Source organism: Vombatus ursinus, unplaced genomic scaffold (assembly GCF_900497805.2).
Source record: "Vombatus ursinus unplaced genomic scaffold, bare-nosed wombat genome assembly UNPS02014778.1, whole genome shotgun sequence".
Classification (NCBI taxonomy): domain Eukaryota; kingdom Metazoa; phylum Chordata; class Mammalia; order Diprotodontia; family Vombatidae; genus Vombatus; species Vombatus ursinus.
Window position 1 is genome coordinate 2,168,203 of NW_020954556.1, and position 18,723 is coordinate 2,186,925.

Below are 18,723 nucleotides of genomic sequence, written 5' to 3' on the forward strand. Positions count from 1 at the left end.
CTGAAAGAAGAGAACATAGACATTTGGGGCATTTGGTGGGGGAGGGGAGAACTATAATTGTAGCCCTAAGACCTCAGTTCAAATTCCAATTCTGCTGCCTATTTATTACCTAGGCAAACTGAAATATGTCACTTAACAGAGCTCTCTGAGCCTCAGTTTCTTCATTAGTAAAATGAGAGATTTGGACAGAATGATTGATGACTAGAGTCTCTTTCAGCTTTAAATATGTAATCTCTGATCCTATAAAATAATAATTCAAATGAATGTGTGATTAAGTGTCAAATAAGTAATATAGCTAGGTGGTGCAGTGGATAAATCTTGGGGCCTGGATTCAGAAAGACTTGAGTTCAGATTCAGTCTTAGACACTTCCCAGCTGTATGATCCTGAGCCTCACGTTCCTCATCCTTAAAATGTGGAAAAGTTGTGAGGATCAAATGAGATAATAATTATAAAGTGCTTAGTATAATGCCAGGCACATAGTAAGTACTATATAAATAGTAGTGGTAGTAATAGTAGTAGTAGTAGTAATGGTAGCAATGGTAGTAGTAGTGGTAATAGGAAGAGGAAGAAGGAGGAGGAGGAAAAGAAAGAAGAAGAAGGAAGAGGAAAAGAAAGAAGAAGAAGTAGAAGAAGAAGGAGGAGGAGGAGGAGGAGAAGGAGGAGGAGGAAGGAGGAAGAGGAGGAGGAGAAGAAAAAGAAGAAGTAATAGCTGTCATTTTGTAGCACTTACTATGTGCCAGGCACTGTGCTAAGTACTTTACATTATCTTATTTGAACCTCACAACAACCCTGGGAGGGAGTGCTGTTATTATAATTATTATAGTACACACAATAGAGTCCATGGTACCAAAAGGGAAGGAAAATATCTGGGGGAGGGGGGATGTGAGCCAAGCTTTGAACAATAGGTAAGATATGAAAGGAAGATGAAGGTACAAAAGAAAGAATCAAGATGCTATGGTGGGGGATGGGTGTAGAGTGGGGAATGAATATATCAACCTGTCTGAGGCAAAGGGTTCGAGCTGAGGATTGATAGCAGATAAGGTTAGAAAAGTACGTTGAGGCCAGATTAGAGAAATGAGACCATAAATGATTAATGGATTCATGTCAACCTGGAGGGAAGAGTTACTGGAGTGCCAGAGGGCCTTGTCCTTGGGCTTGTTCTGCTTAACATTTTTATCATTGACTTTGATAAAACGACAGATAGCATGTTTTTTGAATCTGTGGATGACAGCAATGCTGGGAAGAATAGCTAACACATTAGACAAGAGAATGGGGATACAGAAAGGGCTCAATAGGCAAGAACTCTTGGCCAAAGTGCTGAAATTAGGTTCAAAACATCAAATGTACAAATACAGGGAGATGTGACTAGATCACCATTCATGTGAAAAAGATCTTAGAAAGACCTGAGTTCTGATCCAGCCTCAGATGCTTCCTTACTATGTGACCCTAGTCAAGTCACTTAATTTCTATTTGCCTAGGTTTCCTCATCTGTAAAATGAGGATAATAATAGCAGCTACCTCCCAAAATTGGTACGAAGATCAAAATGAGATAGAATCTGTAAAGCACTTTGCAAATCTTAAAGTACAATATAAATGCAAACTATTGATATTATTATTCTCTCTGTTCTAGGTACTGCATTTTAGCATGGACATTGATAAACTGTAGCGCATCCAGAGAAGTATAATCAGGACAATGAGGGGACTCAGCTAATCAAAATCTGGTTGGAAGAACTGAGGATGCTTCCCATTGAGAAGAGATTTAATGAGAGATATAAGAGATACAATAAAAATAGCCAGTATTTATATAGCACCTACCATATGCCAGACACTGTGCTAAGCACTTTACAAACATTATCTCATTTGATCCTCACAACATCCTTGGGAGGTAGGTGCTATGATTATCACTATCTTACAAATGAGGAAATTAAGGAAGAACAGTATGGTGGATGAACTGCTGGGCCTTGAATCTGGAAGATCTGGGTTTAAATCCAACTTCAGATACTTGCTAACTGTGTGACCCTAGGCAAGTCACCTAGCTACTGTTTGCCTCAGTTAACTCAATTGTTAAACGGAGATAATAACAGCACTACCTTCCAGGGTTATTGTTAGGATCAAACGTGAAAATATTTCTTAAAAGCACTTAATACAGTGCCTGGCAAATAATAGGCGCTATATGCTTATCCCCAACTTCTCCCTCCCCTTCCCCAAACAGAAGTTAAATGAGTTGCCTAAAATCACATAACTAGCAAGTAGCATAGGCCAGACTTGAACTCAAGTCTTCTTGAGTTCAACTTCAAGACTCCTGGTCCAACACTCTATCCACCAGGCCACTTAACTGCCTAGATGAAGGATGGCATAGCTTCAATCAAAGTCTTAAAGGGCTGTGATACAAAAGAAGGAGTCAGCTTACCCTGCTTGGTCCCTGGGTGTAATGGGTGGACATTGAAGGGAGCCAAATCTCAGTTCACTAGGAAAAAAACAAAACCTTCCCGATCAATAGAGCTATTCAGTTAGTCAATCAATTTTCATGGACTGTTTTAGGATTTAACAAGTGCCCAAGATGGAAGGGTTTCAGATTAAGATTTGTTAAGCCTCTCCCTTTCTAGCTCTGAGATTCTATGAGTGCCAAACTGAAGAGTTTAAATAATCCCAGAAAGGAGCACAGAACTTGAAGTCATAAGACCTGGGTTCAAATTCCTCCACTGATGCCCACTTACAGAGATAATCAGCAGAGGGAAGACATTAGCATTAAGGGAGCTAGGGAAAGGCTTCTTATGAAAGGTAAGATTTTAGCAGGGACATGAAAGAAGCCAGGAAGGCAGGAGATGGAGATGAGAAGGGAGAGAATTCCAGAGTCTGGAGACAGAGTATTTTGTGCTAGGAACTGCAAGGAGGCCAGTGTCCCTGGATCAAAGAGTATGTGGGAGGATATAAGGTGTAACAAGCCTGAAAAAGGTGAGATGGAGAGGGCCTCAGATGGGCTTTGAAAGACAAACAGAAGATTGTATATTTATTTCTGGAGGTGAAAGAGAAATACTTGAGTTTATTGAATAGTCAAATCTACACTTGAGGAAGATAATTTTGACACTTTGGAAGCTTCTTAGGAAGAGCACTGTGATGGACTGGAGCGTCTAAAAATGTAGGCTTTGTTCCACATATGTTGTCTATCACTTCTTTCAAAATGTTTAACCTTTTTTCTAGATTATGAAATCAATTGATCAGTCCTGTGAAGTGGGCATATTCCCATTTTGCAGATGAAGAAACTGGGTCTTAGTCAAATGACTTACTTAGGGTCATACAGCTAATATGTGTCTAAAGCAGGGTGTGAATTCAGGCATTACTTTACTTTGCATCAATTCATGTAAGTCTTTGTTGTGGGCTAGGACACTAGTGGAATTGGGGTAGCTTGAGTCAGTCCCTACAGTCCAAAACCACTAACCAGGGCTTTTGTCAGACATTACTGCTATGAATCGGACCTGGGGAATGTCAGTCTTCATTCCTCTTCAGAATCCTCTCCTGCCTCTCCAGAATTTTTCTTCTATGTTATGTCATCCTTCTCATCCTGGAAGTTCACTCTGTTCCCATGGCCCCTTTCTCCTATTGCTCAGCTCCCCACAGAACCTCCATTTGAAGGAAAACTCCCAGGTCAGCTATGATTTTATTGTCTGGAACTCCGCACCTGATTCTGCACTTTCTCCACTATGGACCTGGTCTTCCTCCTCTCCTTTTGAGCATCCTCTTTTCTTACTTCTGGGAGTTCAAGCTCCATAAGGGCAGTGATTATCTTTCTTTCTATTTCTATTTGTACTCACAGATTTAGCATAGTGCCTGGGACACTTAGTAAATACTTCTTGACTTGACTTAAAAAGTTAACTTGGCCTGAGGGCCATGGATTGACCTAGGACCCAGCTTTTTGGGACTATGACTGGGATCTCCCGATACCTCAGGGAACTTCCTTGTGGACTCCTCACTCTTCCATATATCCAATTTGTTGCCACCTGATCATTTCTACTTCCACAACATCTCATGTTATGCCTCCCTCTCTTCACTCACCTAGCATCCACCCTGGTACAGCTTTTTATCACCTCACACCTTGATTATTCATTCCAACAGTCTGCCCAGGCCATCACCACTCATCTTGACTTTTGTCTTGTCACTGGTCTTCAATGACTCTGGAGGAAAGAGTGAGGTTGATGACTTTGCACAGCCCACTTACTAATTCACACATAAGTCAAAACATTACTCTAGTGATGTCATTGGTCCTCTTCTGAACCACTTGTGAACTTGGGCAAGTCACAACCTTCTAGGGGTCTCAGCTTCCTCATCTATAAAATGAGGAAGTTAGACTATGTGGCTGAGGTCCCTTATAGCTTTAGATCTCTGATCCTATGAAAATTAATAAATACAATTCTGAGATAAAAATAGAAATCCATGTCGATAGTCCCAACTCACTCCAAAGAAGTGTATGTGTATGCACTGAGTGAGGGGGGAGGGGAGGAGAAGATAGAGAAAGTACAAGTCAGATATACTTTGTGTCAAAGCCCCAATAAACAGCTCCCTTCCTTTCTCCCTCCCCTCAACAACAACAAACTAATGATAGCTATTACAGAATTGGCTTGAAGGAGGGATTGAATCAACATAATCTACCCCCTACCCCCATTGTTGAAATCTCAGGTTCTTATAAGTGGATAAAAGGAGGTGGCCTCTTACATACACACACACATACACACACACACACACACACACACACACACACGCACACACACACACACATCTATTACTGAAAATGCACCAAAAATTAGGAGGATATATGACTGTCAAAAACGTGGTTTTTTTTTTCCACCCCAGGCACAAATAGCTACAAGGCAAGCAGGGGAGACATTTGCTAGAAAAAAAATAAAATGCTGACCCTTCCTTATCATGTACAACTTCAGATGTGTTCCCTAACACCTTCCACCCACAGCCATCTACAAATGTCCCTGACTGCCTCAAAATTGTTGAGATTCCCAATGATCTAGACTGAGAGGAAAAGGCAAGGGGCAGTCTCCAAGGCTGTTTCTTCAAGCCTTGAAACTACATCTGAATTAAACAGGTGGCACTGTTTATAATTGCCTGGAGAGACTACAAATGACCAGAGACATGATTCTATGATATATCAGCAGATCTGGGTATCATGAAGCCTGACACTTTGGGTGAAAGTCCTTCTAGCAAAGTGGCCAAGGACATGTCACATGAAAGGCAGGGTGGAGCTTATATCCAGACGCTCATGAATTCATTGATACCATTTCTAATCATGCGGTCCTAAATGGGGCTGCTTTCTGCTTCCCTTTAACACCGGACAGCCCTGGTTTAAAGCAAATAAAATAAAGAAGTAAGCAACAGAAGCAATCAGCAGAGAAATCAGCAGAGCCCTCCCTGAATATATAAGAGTCTTTTAACGTTCAGAGTTGGTCTTCAGGCAGAGGTCCTTGACTGTTTGGTGTCACAGTCTGGTGAAATCTATGGACCTTCCTCAAGATGTTTTTAAATGCATAACATTTATAGGATTATCATGGAAATCAAATTATGTTTGAATATGATTATAATTTTTTTTTTAATTTTCACTGACCCCAGGTTGAGAAGCCCTGCCATACAGTAGGGTCACTTAAAGTCATCTTCTACAGGGTTCACATTTTGGACCATCTGCTCTTTACTGCTGAAGTAACTAGTAGTTAGGTTATGACTCACGCAAGCAGCCAGCAGGAGAAAAGGAGGTGGCTTCAACAGCTGGTACTAAAAAAGCCCTAAGTGTCATACACACACAGAGCCTATAAATTTTGCTGCTATCCTCCGTCAACAAAGCCAGAGGGACGGCTTTCCTTCCTTCCACACATATACCTCAGGCTTGCATTCTGTGCCTTCTTGTCCTGTTTAAAGCTGTCTCTGGGTTTAAATCCTTCCTCTGATTGTTGTTTGTTTTCCGTTGTGCCTGACCCCTTGTGACCCCAGTTGGGGTTTTCTTGGCAAAGATACTGGAGTGGTTTGCCATTTCCTTCTCCAGCTCATTTTGCAAATGAGGAAACTGAGGCAAACAGGGTTAAGTGAATTGCTCAGGGTCACACAGCTAGTTAAGTGTCTGATCCTTCTTAGCTAAGTGATGGTGGATAAATCTTTTAACCTCTATGGAACTCAGGTTTCTCAATTGTAAAAATGAGGAGGGATTGGAGTAAATTACCTCTAAACCTGTGATTCTATGAAAATATTTTCATGTATGTGTATGTATATGTATATGTATAAAAGAATAGGGAAAAAGAAGATGGATCAGGTGATGGCATTTTCCCCCAGCCCCTGAATCTAACGATAGTCCTGGTAACAGCTTTGGGTTTGTGTGGAAGTGGGAGCCAGGGTCATTCATCCCTTCAATTATGTTTATTGAGCACATGCTCTGTGCAAAACATTATCCTAAATACTGTGCAAGTATGAAGATGAATGTATGGCATAATGGAAAAAGCACTAGACTTGTAGTAGAAAGTTCTGGCTTCTGGTTCTGGCTCTGATCCTTAGATGTGGATGACCTTGGTCAAGTCACTTTTCTTTAGATTTCAGTTTAATCAAATGAAAAAGGAAATGTTTAGACCAGGTCACATTTAAGGTTCCTAATAGCTTCAAATCCTAGGATTTGAATGCTGTTAATTAAATGGTTTTACATTCAGGTGGCAGGTGGGCATCCAATCCTTATGGTGTTGGAGGCATGAAGATTTATTGTGGAGAATGAGGCACCCACACAAGTAACTATAGTAAAAGGTAAAATATTGGCACCATAAAAGAGGTGCAAGCATAGTGTTATGAGTTCAAAGGAAGGAGAGACGACATTAGCCTGGGGGGACCAAGAAAGACATGGTGAAGGAGGTAGCATTCTAGCTAAGCCTTGAAGAGTAGCTCAGTTTTTGAGAGAGGGATAGAGATGGGGAAGGGAATTCTAGACAAAAGAACTTCATACATAAAGTTAATAGTATGTATGTATGTATGCATGTATGTATGTTTAGAGAATGACAATCATTTGTTGGATGGCATAGCACAGCGCCTGGCACACAGTGCACACTTAATGACTGTCTCTTGGCATTGATTGATTGATTGGAAAGAAATCACGACTGTTGGTTGGATTATATCTCCCCCACCCAATTGAATAGCAGAACAAGATTGGATAAGAAGGCAGCAAGGAGTAGTGGGTTGAGGATTGGCTTTGAAGTCAAGACTTGCATTCCATTCCTGGCTGCTACCATGGGTAATCACTGAACCTCTTGGTGTTCCAGATATCTCTCTGACCATAAATTACAGATAAATTTTCTATTTTCAACAGCGAAGGCAGTTTTCCACACTGATAGCTCCTTACAATGATAAAATCACAGGTCATATTACCAATGTTAGCCTTAGTGGGTTTGGGGTTCCATTTTCTTTCCCTGAATTTTTTTCTTATACAATGGATACCCCCACTCAAAGGAAAAGGATCTGGATGATTGCTTGTTAGGGATGTTTCAGAGATCACTACACTAGATGACTTCTGAGATCCCTATCATGTCTAAGATTTTATAAATTTAGCATTCTTTCTTTCCTCACCCAGTCTCAATAGTAGTTGAGAGTTTGTTGGTTTTCTTTTTTTTTTTTTATTAAATGCTACAGTAAACACTTAGTAAACATGTACACACACATTAATTTATTCCGGCTGCTGCCTTTGTATGTTGGAACAAGTCAGCCTCTTTTGTCTAATTGCTTAATGAAACATCCCTGTCTATCCTGTCAACACAAATAATGTCGTTAAATAATGGATGCCCACCTGCCACCTGAATGTAAAACCATCTAATTAACAGCATGAACTAGACTCATTACCACCAATGTTCCCTCCTTCCATCTCCTCCAGTACCCCATCTTAGTGTCCCATCCTAAACCCTCCACTACTATCGCCAGAGAAAGAAGCTGGGAAACAGAAGATTATCCAGTCCTTTGTCTGTCTCTTCTGAGTGATGGGGAGAAAGAATAAGAGGAGAGCACTGTAGGGATGTATAATATATAGGTATGTATGTATGCACTCACACATGTACACACACATGTGTCTATACGCACACGCATATATACACGTGTGTATGTATGTGTTTGTGCGCATACATATATGTGTACACACATGTACCGTGTATGCATGTGTGTATGTATATGCAATTAAGTGGATAAAGCACAGAACTTGAAGTCAGATGACCAAAGTTCAAGTCCTGTCTCACATACTTACTAGCTATGTGACCCTGGGCAAGTCACTTAACTTTTCTGTGCCTCAGTTTCCTTATCTGTAAAATGGGGATAATGATAGCACCTACCCCCTAGGCCTGTTGTGAGGATCAGATGAGTTAACATATATAAAGTGCTTCAAAAACCTTGAAGTACTATATAAACGTTAGCTCTCATCAGCTATCATAACTACAGCATGACTTCTTATCAATAAATGATAATTTCCTGAAAAGCAGTAGGTGTGTGATAAGCTCATCACCCCATAGACCAAGAGCTGGTGAGCTCTGTGAGAGCAGGGATAGTGTCTTATCTAACCTCTATCTCATCTAATGCTGAAAACAGGTGCTTATTAAATGTTTATTGAGAGGTTCAACGGGAAGAGCAGTGGATTCAGTCAGGAGTCCTATGCTTTAGTCCTTCCACTAACCAACTGCTCAGCCTTAGACAAGTTTCTTCCCCTCTATGTGCCTCAGTTCCCTCATGTGTAAAATGTAAAGTGATTTCTGGGGTCCCTTCCAGCTGTAATATTCTATGACTATAGGAAAAGGCTCTCATCCTTAGCAAGGCAGTTTCTCTGTGCATGTGAATGAGAAAGAACGGATTTTTTTATTCCATATGTTTGTCTAAATATATTAGCAGTATGTACACACACACACACACACACACAGAGCAAAGCATGGCACAGGACAGATTTTCAGTTTCAGAAACTCATAATCATCTCTCCTGAGAGAGAGAGTATTTAAGGGGCAGGTTTTCTTTTGGGCTGCAATTTCCAATGGGCATAAGTCCCTTTCCAGATAAGCAAAATGGAACACTCTTACTCCCTTCCCCAATGTCAAGGAGCTCAAGTAGCTCTCTCTCTCTCTGTCTCTGTCTCTCTCTCTGTCTCTCTGTCCCTCTCTCTCTCTTTGTCTCTCTCTGTCTCTCTCTTTCTTTGTCTGTCTCTCTCTCTCTCAAGCTTACTCTATGTATTCCTTAAAAATTACATTAAGATTATAAAAGATATTTTACAGATTAGCTAGTCCATCTTATAAGTGAGAAAATTGAGACCCAAAGAGAGTAAGTCACGCCCCAAAACATTTAAAGGCAGTCTAATTCAGGGAAAAGAACAATTAACTTGGAGTCAAAGGTCCTGGATTCCAATCCTAGAGTCGTTATTCAATGCTTCTGATGGAGACAATCGTCCAGAATGACATTGCTCTGTAATCACAATTCTTTGGGTCTGGTCTTTTAGTCAATTCTGAATATGGCTAACTAGTCATGGGGCAGCCAGTTCCCAAGAGTCAGAGTGACAGAGTAGAAAAAGACAGAGGATTTGGGTTTAAATCCTGCTTTTTCATAAACTTGGGCAAGTCACTTCCCCTTCCCTGGGCCTCATTTTCCTCTTTTGTAAGATAAGGGAGTTGAACTAGATGGTCTCTCATCTTCCAGTTCTAGAGCAACAATCTGATGTCATTATTTTATATCATAATAATAGTATTTTTATGGGTTTTTATGGTTTGAAAAGCACTGTTCAAAGACATCTTGAAAGCAAAAACACAGTCTTTGGATCTGCTCTATGTAATGTCCCTAGTAGAGACTGTGATTCTCCTCTTTGCTATATCCAATAAGTGGTGGTCTGGTCTCTGCTTCAAGAGCTCTTATGACAGAAAAACCTGAAGCAAGCTTTATGGTTAGCAAGTTCTCTCTTGCAGAACTTACCTCTGTGCAACTCACATCCCTTGCTCCTGGCTCTGCCACTTAAGGCAACACAGAAGGAATTTTTCCTTTATATGACAGCCTTAAAAAACATTTGAAATCAGGTCCATTTGATTCAATTCATTTATTAAAATTTATTAAATTCAATTACCAATTCAAATTACCAATTCAATTCAACATTTATTAAGCACCTAATACAAGTCTTGTCTTCAGGCTTGATCTGTTCAGTTCCTTCTGTGATCCTTCTAGGGCATAGTTTAAGATCCCTTCACCATCACGGTCACTCTCCATAGGATTTTCTTTAGCTTGTCAATGCCTCTCTTAAAAGGATTTTAACCCTTAAAACTAGGGTTCTTAAGCGGGGGTGAGTCTGTGAACTTCTTTCATACACACACACACACACACACACACACACTCATACTATATATATATATACACACACACATATACACACATATATGCATGTGCACATGTATATATATAGATAGATAGATAACTGTATTTTAAAAATAATTGGTTTCCTTTGTAATCCTGTGCATTTTATTTTGTGCATTTAAAAACATTAATCTGAAAAGGGGTCAGAATAGGCTTCAGAAGGTTAAGAATCTCTGCTTTAAGAGATCATTGAGCTATTTCCTTGGCAGTTGTATTATAAAACCAATAGAGCAAGCAATTTAGCTGATGGCAGAAAGAAGAATTCAGGCTAGACAACGAGGGGAAAAAAACATCCCAATCATCATATTAAAAGAAAGAAAATGGGTTACCAGGGATGGTTATTGAGTCTCTTTCCCTGGGAGTTCCCTAAGTAATGAAGTCCTTTCTCTGGGCACAGTTTTCAAGATGTCCTTAGTAAAAGCAGGACCTTAGCCCATGTCACCTCCAAGGATGCCCTTTTGGACCTGGGGATTTTGCAAGAGGGCCCACTCCCTCAGGAGCCGGAAATTCCACAGGGGCTATGGGGCTGTGGGGCTATGGCAGGACGAACAACCAAAGCTATTTGTGGAGAGCTGCTATTTTTAAGACAAAATTGCAGCCTGGCTCCCACCTAACAGCTGGCACTCGGCGGGGGCCCCTGGCTCTGTCTTCTGGTGTACATAACAGAGAGAACAATTCCTTATAGGAGCCCCTCTTTAGATTCCCGAGATGGGTGGGGACAGAGAGGGAGGGAGCTGTTGTCTTGACTGGCATGTAGGACGTCAATCACAGGGCCAGAGGCATAAACACAGGTACCAACAAGGACTTGGGCATGACGGAAGCAAGAGAGAATGGAAGTGAGGGCTCCCCCAGACATCCTTGATGCTCAGGAGATGCTCGTCCCTTCCTGGAACGCATGCAGTTAACTCCAATGGGGGTGGAGAGATGGTGCTCCCCAAAAACAGAGAGAGCTCTGCCTTCTTGGTTCATGACTGCTCTTCCCTTGCCCTTCCAGCCTCAAGGTGCTCCAGGAGGGTGTCTGTATCCTCCTGGGAAAGGGTTTGCCAGAGGAGGCCTGTGAGCTGAAGTGGGAGCTTCAGCCTGACCCTTTGGCACTTCAATCACCCCCCCCCCCGTTCTCCTGCAGCGGGGGGATAGGGAATCTCCTGCTGAGTGAGCCCCTGCCACCTCCTGCTAGGAGCCCAAGTGTTTGAAGGTACAGATGCCTGTCTAGCCAGGCTCTGAGGCTGCCAGCAGGGATAAAAGAGCACACTGCCTCACTCCCTGCTTCCCCTCAAAGGCCACCAGGCATCTGGAAACCACAGCTCTCCCTTTGAATCTCTTTGGCATCCCAGGTTCTGTCCCCAGGGCACCTTGCTCTCTCACTGCTAGCAGTATCTTCAATAGCCTATGATGACCACCCTTAATCTAAACAATCCAACAATCCTACTGTTATTTTTACTGTTGCTTTGTCTATAAACGTGCCCCTGCTTCTTTGATTAATAGGAAAGATCGGCACCTATCTGGCGTGGCTTAGGAGCAATCTGTCCCAGGGTTGGAGAGGCAAACAGGTAGCCTCTCTAGGCCATTCTCAATAAGTAGATTCCATACTACACGTATTCAGGACCTCTTCCCACAGGAAGAGCATTGTTTCTATTTAATTCAATTCAACCAGTAATTATTGAGCACCAATATCTGCCTAGTGCTGTTTTATGCTATTGATAGTAAGTACCCAATACTATTCTTGGCATTACTTCTTGTTCAATCTAACTTACTCAAGGCTGTCTGCTCTCCAGTTCATCTTCCACACTACAGTCAAAATTATTTTCTTTGAGTCAATCTGACCTCCTCTACTTACTGAACCTCATTGACTCCCAATTGCCTCTAGTATCAAACACAAACTCTATTTAGCTTTTAAATCCCCTGATAATCTGATCCCAAATTGTCTTGGCCAACCTCATTGGACATCACTCCTCCTCCCATGCTCCAAGGTGAAGGCAAAGTCATTTTCTTTCCTTCACAAATGATACTCCAACTCCCTCCTATCTGCCTTTGCATTTGCTTACTCATCACAGTTGAGATTCAGCCTGTGACACTTCATGAACACTACTGACATTGAAGCATGTTCATGGGACATGGAGCTGGGAAGTTGTTCAATGGAAAACAATTCAAAGTTATAGATTAAAATCTTCTTCCTATTTTACCATGGTTGGGAGTTGGGGGATCAGGGTGTGTAAGTAGGGAGAAAGGTTTGTTTTCCCTCTTTTCTTGAGTTGTAAATATATTAACTAAGGGCATAAGAGTAGATGGTATCCAACATCCTTCTCACATCTGAGTCCTTTTATCTAATGTGAGGGAGAAGAGAGTTACAAATCGAGTATAGGATGGGAACAGTGTTTCCAGTAGGATTTCAGAGGGAGTGATGAATTATGTTAGGAAGGTGGTATTTCCATTGGGCCATAATGTCAGGTTCAGAGATGTGCAGAGGAGAGGAAGGAAATTCAAGAAGGGAAAACTTGGGAGAAAGGAAATAAATGGAAATAAGCATGATATGCAGTTGGAGAGAATAAGGGAGACAGACTGAAGTGGAGAATTTGTGATTAATCTGTTTTAGAAGCCTGATATTTTGTACATTGACTATTCTTAAGACAATCAGTGCCTTGTATTTATAGTCATGAGTCATATTTCCTATTCTACAAAAGATCACAGAATCATAATTCTAGAGCTGGAAGAAATCTGAGACCATCTAAATCTAATTCCCTCATTTTATAGATGCGGAAACTGAGGCTCAGAGAAATTTAATGACTAGCCCAAGGTTGAACAGGTTGTATCAAAAGTGAAATTTGAATCCAAGTCCACTGATTTTAGAGCCAATGTTCTTTCAATTGTATTAATTAGTTGTTTCTCCCTGTAATCCCCATAATAAGAAAAAATAAAAAAGATATTGCTATTCACTGAGATTTGATGTTTCCCTGGTTGAGTAACAATATAGGAAATCACTTCTTATTTAATCTATATTTAAACCATCAAATACTTCCCTATATGGTTGAAGTATTATTGGGCTAAGGGAATGGAAAACTTGAATTTTTATCTCCATCCAGATGATTTTCAAATCTACCTGTCCAGCTCTCCTGAATTCCAGTCTCACATTATCAATTGCCTACTGGATATTTCTACATAGATGATCTGTGGGTACCTCAAAGTCAACATTTAAAGTCAAACTTACTTTATTTCCTCAAAAATGTATTCTTTTGCCAAACATCCCTATTTCTGTCAATGACCTTCTCTCTCCTTGCAGTAACCTTTTTCAACCTCAGAGATCATCTTTGAAACTTCCAAATACCTCTACTTTCCTATAACATAACCTCTACCCCAGTTCAAACCCTCACTTGTCTTTCACCTGGGCTTTTGCTATGGCTTCCTAAATTGTTTCTCTACTTCTGTCCTAATCCCCCAGTCTACCCTACAAATGAACCATCGAAGTCATATTCCTGAAGTACACATCTGACCATGTCACTCCCCTGCTGCAAAATCTCAAGTGGGTCTTATCACCCTAGAATAAAATACAAAATCCTCCCCCTGGCTTTTAAAGTCCTCTGTTTCTAGTCTTCTTTCATTCAGTGGAACTGGCCTGCTTGCTATACCCCATTCATGACATTCCGTCTCCTGCTTCCCGTCTTCCTTTGTCCCTGTGTGCATTCTGCACATGTGTTCCACCATATTTGGAATTCACTTCCTCCCCACTTTTAGCTCTTAGCATGCCTCCAAATCATCACTTGGGTGCCACATCATATGGACCTTTCAAGATTCTCCCACTTCAGTGTTTGCCTCAGAAAATTACTTTGCATCTACTTTGAATTTACTTATTTGGGGGCAATAGAATGAGCATTCCTAGAATGAGAATGAAAGAAACCTGGATACCTAGCCCAGATTTAAACATAGTCATGCTTGGTAAATACTTATTGAATTGAATTGAATTGAAATACACCTCTTCAATCCAAAGAGATCTCTCCCACAGTAGGCACAAAAATGAACTGCTAATGAAAAACTTCACCTACTTTTGTCCACAGTCCCCAATTCTATACTTTCTTCTCAGTCTCCTCCCTTCCACTGCTCATTCTCCATTCATGCCCACAAGCATTAGATAAGCACACGCATGCACAACGTTCTGTGTTCACCTGCTGTCACACCTATTTATTCACTGTAATTATGAAGCAGTTCCTCCGAAGGAAGAAGAGAAAGTAATCAGGATGTCTTGGGGGGGATATAAGAACAATGTTTATATTCATGACCTAATTTCAGAAACCCACAAAGCCCCTGGAGAATAATTAATTAAATGGTTATCAGTGTGGCTGGCTTAGCTATTTCTCTCTCCCTTCACTCTGTTTCTGTCTCCACTTTGCAGCTACTCCCTCCCACTCAGGCCCTTCATGGTCCCTTCTGGTTTAGAACCTTCATTTTATTTCCCCTGGCAATGGAATGTGGATTTGTTTTTAAGAGACTAAAAATTTCAAGGTTTTTTTTTTCTCTTAGTCACCATGTTGATTCTATATTTAGTGATTTTATTAAGGAGATAATTTACGTAAATTCCATACCAGGGCCCTGCTGAGTAGCGAGCTATTTAATTCCATTCTTCCTATTAGGGAAAACAGACATGCTAAATGAGATTTAGAGACCAGACCAATGAATTTACATCTATGCCGAAGTAGGGCCTGGGGCCTGGGAACACAAACTAGGGGAACTGGGAAAAACAGAACATTGTGTGCAGGCACCAAGGCACCCTCAGTCTAAGGAAAGGGATGGATACATTCTCAAAGACCAAAAAAAAGTCACTACTGAAATCCAATGAGGGGCAAACGCCATAGTCTTCAAACAGTATTTGTAGATCTGATATACAAAGACCCCTTCTTCTTCTTCCACCTATCCCTATCAGCAACCCCTGAGCACAACTAATTCATGGATTCCTCAATTGTTAGGGCTGGGAGGTATCTCAATGATATCTAGGCCAACCATCAAATTTTTCAGATGGGGAGAACAAGGCCCAGAGAGGTAATAGGACTTCAAACAAAATTTATTTATTATCTATTACATGCAAAGCCTATGCTAGGTGCCACTGATACAGAGATACAAATAGAAGAGTCACTGCCTTCAAAGATCTTATACATAGCTATTCAGTGACAAAACTTGGACTCATACCCTTAATCAAGTGAATATGTCTTACTAAATATATAATTAGGATCCAAGATCAGAGAACTAGAGCTGGAAGGGACGTTAGAAGCAATCTAGTTCATTTTATAGATGAAGACACTGAGTCCCAGAAATGACAAATAACTTGTTCAAAGACACAGAATTAAGAAAAGGCATCTCTGGTCCTCTTACTCCAAATCCAGGAGACCATGCCATTGCCGATTGTGTGGATTTCTGGTGCAATGTTCTTTCCACCAGGCTAGAAGGAGTAGTTCTGCCCCTTCAGGTTTTTTTGGGGGGTGGCTCCATCTCCTCAGTGAGGCTCAATCATTTTGGTTTCTCAGCATCATTTATTTTGAATTCTTAATAAAGATACTTTAAGTAAACTAATATATGAAAAAATCAATTTATACTGAATTATTGAATTCAGAATATCCATCGTTTCATCAGTATGTTTTTCCCTCCACCAAAGCAAATTACAACCCTCACCCTCCCACCAATGCCTTAATAGATGGTCTTCATAAACTGTGGTGCCTTCCTGCAAAAAAAAATATTATAGTTATTTTTTGGCTAATTTTCTAGTGAAAAGCCTCTCTGAATTTATGGATTACGGACACAAAGTCCATCACAAGGCTCATGTCCAAAGCCTTTTTAGCTTAGTGAGAAACTATCAATCAATCAACAAGCATTTATTAAGCACCTGCTATGTGCCAGGACCTGTGCTAAGCCTTAAGAATACAAAAACAAAAGTGAAAGAGTCCCTGTCTTCAAGGAGCTTACGTTAGAGGAGAGGCAACACACGCATATGTTCACATAAGCGCACACATGTATGTCTGTGTGTATGTGTATACATTATATGTCTATGCAAAACAGGTCCAAAATAGATAGAAGGTAGTTTGAAGGGAGGAGGAGGAGAGAGAAGAAGGCACTAGCATCTGGACCAATCCAGAAAGTCTTTGTGTAGAAAGTGGCAGGTGTGCTCCACTAACATCATTTTTGAGATCTCAGGGTCACTTCTACCCTATGATGAAGCATAAGAACAGGATCTTAGTGGAGGGCCTCCATCAATGCCAAAAATAAATTAGAGAGTCATCATTGACTTTACAGAAAGATGAGAGATAATTGTCTGGGGTCTCAGGCAGAATTAGGCATCACCATAACAGGTCTTCACTTCAATAAGGCTATAGTTCCCAACCCAAGAAACTCCTAACACAAAATAGCTCCTTTGTTCCCTGGCACAGCACAGGCAGACACATGCAGCCTGTAAGCAAATGAGTGGGCCCATATTTCATCTTCCTCAGAAGGCTTTGGAGACTTTGCCTCCTGCCAACTAACATTCAATCAACTCCAAATCTCTTCCTTCTAAATACATCTGGGCCTGTCTGTGCTCTCTAAGTAGGGGTGATCATGAGTGAGAGACAGACTAAACAGCCATCAGCAGCATGGTACATAGCTCTCCACCCTTTCCTTATTGAGCCACTCTCTACCTACCCCCATTCAAGATGGCTTTGCAGGAAGGCTGTACACCTAATGGCACGGGGAGCTACACATTCCCAGTTTTGATTAAGAGAACGCTACTATCGTTTTATTTCCCAATCTATTTTAAAACTGTTTGTAAAAACCTTCTGAGAAGTCTGAGGGAAAACCACAACTACAGCTAATGGTCTTTTGTCCCCAACTGGCTTTGTGCTTTTCTATTCCACCAACATTGATTTTTTTTTGTATTTTGTTTTAATTTAGCTTTAGAGGAGCAGAGACATAGCTCAAAGAAATAAAGTAATGAGCTTGACTGAGACTCAGAGGCTGAGAATTCTAATCTCAGCTCTCTCTGAGGGGGCTGCTGGGTCGATGTGCCTCAGTCTTGCCCTCTTGGAAAAAGGGATTAACTTTAATATGCCTTCTAGGGTGGCTATAGACAACTAGTAACAATGAGTATTTTAAAAGCCCTATGCAAAAATAGAAATGGATTGAGAAACTGGAAATACTGTTATTTCAAGCCTCAATGAGGTGGGAAGAATGGATGAATGAATGAATGTACTCCTTAATGATAATGATTAAGCACCAACTCTGTATCAGGCACTGTGCTACACTTAAGAGACACAAAGAAGGGAAACAGTCCCTGACTTCCAGGACTTTATATTCTAATAGAGGTAGACAGTCCATAAGGGAATGGTAGCCAGAGAAGGCAATTTTAGTCTCGGAGGTGTCAGAGATAGTGAATGGAACAATAGTGTAGTAGATTTCCATGATCTGTCCAGGAGCAATGAAAATAATGGTCTTATTACTTTTCCCAGAACAAGAGGTGAAAAGTAGGGGTAGGGAAGCAATACGTATTCAGTGGCAGGGCAGATGGCAAGATGTCTGGATGGATAGATGTGAAGCACGGTCTGTGATTCATGCCAAGGACAGTGGATTGGTTGAATTTGCACTTACTCACCAAACAGGACAGCCGAATACACAAATAAGATTCAAAGATGAGCACACTAATATCCACAGGAAAGAAGATACGGTCTATGGAGATATGATCTGAAGAGAGCTGTTCTATGTAGAGAGATGGGGGAAGGATATACAGGGTGGACATAAAAGCAGGGAATCAAGAAACCTGAGGTCCACTCTTGGTTCTTCCATGCTGTATGACTTCTGATCCCATTATGGCATTCCAGATAATGCCAAAAGGTAGAATCTCAGTTACCCTGGTTTTAGTTCAATCCGTCAAGTATTTATTAAGTAATTACTATGCACAAGGAACTGGGGGTACAAGGATTTATAAACTAATAGTAAGGAAAGATGACAATATTTACAAAGATAGGCAAATGCAAATTAACTTGAGGAAGAAGAGACACTAAAAACAGGAAGGTCAGGAGAGACCTTAAGTAAGAGGCAGTACCTTAGCTTGACCTTTGAAGGAAGCTGAAGATTCAAAGCAGTGGAACTGAGGAGGGAATGAATTCCAAGCATGTAGGACTATCAGGTGTAAAGTGGAATGTCAAGTTTGAGGAACATCAAGACTAGATAGAATGAAGAGTAAGTGAAGGGATGTAATGTGAAATGTGTGATCTCAAAGGTTACACGCTCAAAGTACAAACTCTGGAATGTGCTACTAAGCCACAAAGACTTCAAGCTAGACACAATCAACATACTGGTTTTTGGATATCTGAAAACCAAAA